The sequence below is a fragment of the Glycine max genome, chromosome 7, assembly GCF_000004515.6.
Source record: "Glycine max cultivar Williams 82 chromosome 7, Glycine_max_v4.0, whole genome shotgun sequence".
NCBI classification, from domain to species: Eukaryota; Viridiplantae; Streptophyta; class Magnoliopsida; order Fabales; family Fabaceae; genus Glycine; species Glycine max.
The window spans coordinates 10,505,749-10,512,217 of NC_038243.2; positions in this window are offsets into that span (position 1 = coordinate 10,505,749).

Here is a 6,469-nt window from a genome sequence, read left to right on the forward strand (position 1 = left end):
ATTATATATATGTCTAAATCTTATTTTCTTATATATCATCTCTATGTTCTAAAAGGCTGACATTGAGCAACAACGTAGCCTAGTACGTGAATCGTGCGAATCACTCAATCACCATTCTGGTCTTGTTTGCACTTTTCATATGCTTTCCTGTTTTCAACGTTCTGAAAATGTGATATTTTAAGACATGAAAGACTCAAAAATAAAAAATAATATATATTCAACAAAAAATACAGTTTTTAATTTTTATGTCATCACATATCCTTTCAATTTTATTCTCCTATGAATATAAAAGAAAGACAAGTGCTGCTTTTTTATTTAAGAGAAGAAAGACAAGTTCTCTTAGAGAGTTTTTTTTAAGGAAAATGACTCTTAGAGAGTGCACAGATAAAACTGACCATGGGCGTTGGTCGTTCGTTTTTATATTTTTCATTATGAATTCTTTTTTTTTTGTCAGCAAAAATATATTTGTACATATAAAAAACAAATTACAAAATGTCTATCCTCCTGGGTCGATCAGCATAGCCCAATACTAAGATCCACTATAATTGTAGAAATGGTTCCATCCTATTTATAAGCACATTCTCATAAATAAAATGCAACCACTCTCCCTCTCTGATCCAAGTTGTGTTTTTCACGTGTATCCCACCCAATCCTATCGACATAAATTGCCTCTGCACATTTTGAGACCGAATCAATGCAGTATAATTCCAAAACATCAAAGTTGTCCAATCAAAACCTGTTGCAGAATTTCATCCCTACAAAATAATTTGTCTCTAAAAATCATGTTATACTTGAAGTTCCATAGCACCCAGGCCAAACTGCACCAAATAAATAAATAACTTGCCATCTCAAGTTAATTAGTGTGCTGACCGAAAGAACATGTTGCTCAAAGTGCATCTGTGGAGATGATGGCAATACAGAATAAACTCCAACCCAGTTATGACATACTTTCCAGATAAAGATATTTAGAACATTCAAACAAACATGCGACAAGATTTCCTCCCCCTCCCTGCAGATATCCGATTCACCCAAGTTAAGCCGAGTTGGGAGCCCGTTTCTCATCACTCGCCACAAGAAAATTTGGATTTTAGGTGGAACTTTAATATCCCACATATGATGGAAAATGGGATTGGGATTTGATACAAACAAATGACCATACAGTGCACTATATGCCGAGTTAAATGTAAACACTCCAGAAGCTGTATGTGTCCACCGCCAGGCATCACACACGGATCTTTGCAACGTAACCCCTTCCCAATCCCTCTGCAAATTTTGGAGCAATTCTTGTTCCCAAAAACAACCATGGTCTACCCACTGCATGTTCCAAAACCAACTATCCCCTACCCACCTAATGAACTTTCCAATAGACTCATCCTTATGTATAGAATTTAGAAATTAGAAGTCTTGGATATTTATCTACCATTGATTGCTGGCCCAACCACACATCCCTCCAAAACAAAATGTCATCCCTATTCCCCATACACCTCTCAACCGACTCATCAAACCACTTTAGATCATTAGCCCCTCCACACGACTTATATATCTCTCTCCACCAAATAGACAGGGTTTCTGATACCTCATCTCTCAATCCCTCTCCACCCCCCATATTTTGGCTTTAACACTTCACACCACAAAGCCCACTCTCATTCAATAACTCCCATCTCCATTTTGTCAATAACGCATCATTAAACACAAAAATGGTTTTTTACCCCTAAGCCTCTATTTGTTTTTGGTTTACAAACATCATTCCAACTTTCCCAACAAATCTTCCTTTCTCCCTCACCACTACCCCACAAAAAATTTCTTTGAATAGAAATTAGAGACTTTCCCACTAGCTTTAGTAATTTAAAAAGGAGTGAAAAAACAAAGATAATGATGACAAAACTGAGTTAATGAGACTCATCCTACCCGCAAAAGACAAAACCTTGTGTTTTCAACCCATGCCAACAACATTTTTGCAAACTTATCATTGATTAGTTTCCAAGTCTCAACTTTCCTAGGGTTAGTTGCTATTGGTATGCCTAAGTACACAAAGGAAATGTGCATCAACTTAGAGTTTAACATATTTGCATACCTCTCCAAGACACCTTCCTCCTCGTCCATCACTACATGTTTGCTCTTGAAAAAATTTACTCTAAGGCCAGAAACCAATTCAAAGCATCAAAGAATGCTTTTGATGGTTAGGACATTATCCAAGGTAGCCTCTCCCATGAAGATTGTGTTGTCCTCCTATTGAAGGATATTTATCTTCACTCCTTTGTTCCCCACATTGAAACTAGAATCTAATTTTTTGTCTAATGCTTTCCTCATCAACCCACATAAGCCTTCCACAACCACATTGAACAAGAAGGGATCTAAAGGATCTCCTTGTCTCAATCCTTTTGATACCATAAATTCCAACATTGGGCTTCCATTAACAAAGATTGATACCCTAGTAGACATCAAGCACCCCTTAATCCATTTGACCCATATCTCATTGAATCTCAATCTTCCAAACATGTAGATCAAGAATTCTCAATTGACCGAGTCATAAGCTTTTTCATAATCAATTTTGAAGAACAAATAACCCTTTTTCAACCTCTTAGCTTCGTCAATCACCTCATTAACCACCAAGGCACTATGAAATAAGTATTTTTCTCCCAAAAACATACTCTGTCTTTGGTCAATGACTTTACTGAAAACTCCTTTCATCCTATTAGGAAGAACTTTCGCCAATATCTTGTACATGCAGCCAACAAGGGATATTGGCCTAAATTTCCCCAAGTGTTGTGGATCTCCAAATTTTGAAATTAGAGAAATAAAAGAGGAGTTACAACCCCTAGGAAAGACCCTCTGAGAATGGAACTTTCTTAGGAATCTCATAATATCCTCCATAAAAAAATGCCAAAAAGCGCAGCTTCTGTGTATCAAAGTTAACAACCAATTCCAATAATTTTTGCTTGGACACTTCTACCAAGCCCACCTCTAGACCATGAAGAGTTCCATTAGCTTTTGACCCAGGAAGCAATTCAAACTTCTTTTATGCATCACACTTTTGTTTTTAAACTTGGCAAGTTCACATTGGCTCCTAACCCTCGCACCTCAGCAGCGCTTCTATGCCAACATTTGGCCTCCCCTCCATGCTTCCATTGTCCTTTTCTTTGTCAATGAGATTGTACTTTAATCTTGCAAAACAATTTACTTTGTCTGTTGGATATTTTGAATTATCTCATATTATGTGTTGGTTATTGCCCCTATAGCTCCCTTGTAACACCCCATTTTTTTAAAACAACTAAAAATAATTTATAAACAAATTAATAGAGTTTTTATAAATTAAACAAGTGAGAGAAAAAGGTTTTTGTTAATGAAAATAAGGGTTTCATAGTGTTAGAAAATAAATAAAGTAAAATGATGTTTTAGAAAATAAAGGAATGTTTTCATTGGTTGTTTATTTAATGAAATATTAAAATAGAGTTCATTTTTATAAAATAATAAAATAAAGAAAAATAGAGTAAATAATAAACTCAAAGTACCCTAACTATAAATAGAGACATATTATGTCATTTTTTACATTTACAATATCTTTCTACGCTTTCTCTTCCTCCCAAATCCATTTTCTCTTCTTCCTCTCCTAAAACTCTATCTTTTTCTCGCATATATCAAAATATATCTCACTAAAACTACAATTCAGGAATCGTTAATCGTTGGATCATCCTGAAATTCGGACACCTCCTTTGGAACTCATGTTTGTACATTCTCAACATTGGGATTTGCGAAACAATGTCTGTAGAGAGAGAAATTCCCCTGGCATGGAAACAGTGAAATTGAAGCTTTAATTCCTTCTCGTTCTCTCAATGTTTAGAAACTCTAGCAGAGCAACCAAAGGAAAAGCTTGAGGAATCTTATGGGAACTGCTAGAGACGTTGCTATCATTGCCTAACTACACATGCAAGCCCGCTTAGAGGTAAATGATGAGTTTATTATGTTTGGGTTAGAGTGAACATGTATATGGATCCTTAAAGGATCAAATTGAGGTTAATTTTGGGGTGTTTTATATATTTTAATTTTTCTTATACGATGATAACTAAGAATTGCTCATGTTTGACTGGTCAATTGATACCCTGATGCGAATTGGATGGTTTAATTGAGTGTTTGACTTTGAATGTTAGAAACCTTGAAATTTGGGAATTCTTAATTCTTGCATGTTTTCTTGAAATTGATTGAGGGGTTTTGTTTCCCATGATGTGATCGCATGTTCTATGCTATTAATTGAATGAATAAGTTAGTGATTATATGTCTTAAATGTTGGAAGATTGCTATATATATATATATATATATATGATGTATAAGAAGTAATAATGTGTTAGTGAGAAGGTGTGATGAGACATATGTTGTGAACAAGTGTGGGATTAATACGTTCCTCAATGTGATTATACATGTTATTATGAAGTGTAAAGTGATGATATTAAGATGTGAGTTATGAACTATACAATCACACAATTGTAAGACCCTTTAAGGGCGACGAGTTTTTGCATGACGAGTTAAAATGATTTTGAAAACAATTGAGTGATTGTGTGTATTGCATCATAGGTAAAGTATTTGTATGTGCCATGTATATATTAATAATGTGTGATGTGTATATGATTCATGAGATGTGATAACATGTTACTTTGACATTATAATATAGTGAAGGAGATTGGGTGTATGTGATAAGTTGTGTATGTGTTATATTGTGAGATCACACATGTATTGACATGTTATGTGCATTGAGTTATAAGTTATGAATCGTACAATCACACCATTGTAAGACCCTTTACGGGAAACGAGTTAATGTGCGACGAGTATTGTGATGGGATCCACTATGGGAACTCAACAAGTATAATCACTTTGAGGCATGACGAGTTAAAATTATTTTGAGAACAATTGAGGAGTCGTGTGTTTTGTATAGTTCATAGATAGAGTCTACGTGTTAAAATATTTTCTGGGTTGGACCTGAATCAGGAGGGAGAGGCCCTGACGGACTCTTTGGAGTCTAGGCCTTGGGGCTAAATACACCCAGTTTGAGTGCTCCTTTAAGCTTGTGTCGATCCCACTTGATTGGAGCATTCTCGCAAAACAACATGACCCTAACTGGTCTCCCTATGATTTTACCTAGTGAGAGTGACCTGACTTATCAATGTGTGGTTTGTCCTGTCATGTACTCCTAGGCGCCTAACGAGGTTTTTCACTAACATGGTACCACATTGCATATAAGATTAAGTCTTAATAAATATGTTGCATAACATCTGTGTAATGATATTTGTGACTTGCTCGTGATGGTGGGTAATGAATTGTGAAAATGTGAGATGTTGTTTGTACTTGAGATTTGTTGTTCTGAACACATAATTGATGTGAAGGTGTGGGATGTGATTTTGTGATTAAATCCTTAGGACAAGTGATGTTACAAAATGAGTGGTAAAATGATGCGAATTATGCTAAGTTGAGTTTGTTATATGATAATTGTGAAATTTGGGTTTAATTGATAGTCAATTTTGACTAAGAATGATTAAAATTCCTCTACTTTACTATTATTTTTAATGAAATAATGATGATTTTAATATCATTTTAATTTTTTACCAGCAAGATTCAAAAGAAGGAGATTACAAGGGCTTTGGAGGAAAAATTGATGCAAAAACTTGAAGAAAAAGTTGAAGATTGGGACAACATAAGCTTAGCGCGAAGAAGGCCCAAAGGCGCGCTTAGCAAAAATCCCGGGCTAAGCGCGTGATCACCGCCATACTTGATAAGCCTAGAAGACCCACTTAGCGTGAGGTCGCATGAATTTTAAGCTACCTTAGACTTATAAAAAGAGTATGAAGCAAAAGAGAAAGATACAACGAGACTTGGAGCTCTCTAATGAATACATCTAAAGCCTGAACATCTCTAATAAGGGAAAACCCTCCTTCTATAGCCATTCTTCCCTTCTTTTCCTTTATCTATCCCTTTTCTTCTTCTATCCACATCAACCCGTAAAGTGTAAAGTCTCTCTAACAATGAGAGGCTAAACCCCCATTGTTGGGAACCTCCAGGCCAACTCTTGTAATGTAATTATTTCCTATTATCTATTTAATGCAATCTAGTTTCTATTGCTTTTTTTGTGCTTATTTGTTTATTGATTATGGTCTGATCTCCCATGCTCATGTATTGTTTAGGAGATAATGCATTGAAAAATGGTTATTTTCTAAGAACTGGGAAAGGACATCTAAATGAAATCATTGCTAGAAATAATGAGATTTGTTTAGCCTATTTTATGCATCTTTAATCTTAATGCAATTTACTGTTTTTATCTTTGCAAAGAAATTTGGGAGAGAAAAATATATAAATTAGACTCTTCATGCGGGAAACCAAAGATAGAGTATCATAGTAGATGTGGGTGGAAACTGGGATAACATTAGATAGAGAAAAATTATAAACATTGCATCACAAGTAGCTTTGGCATGCTAGGCCCTAA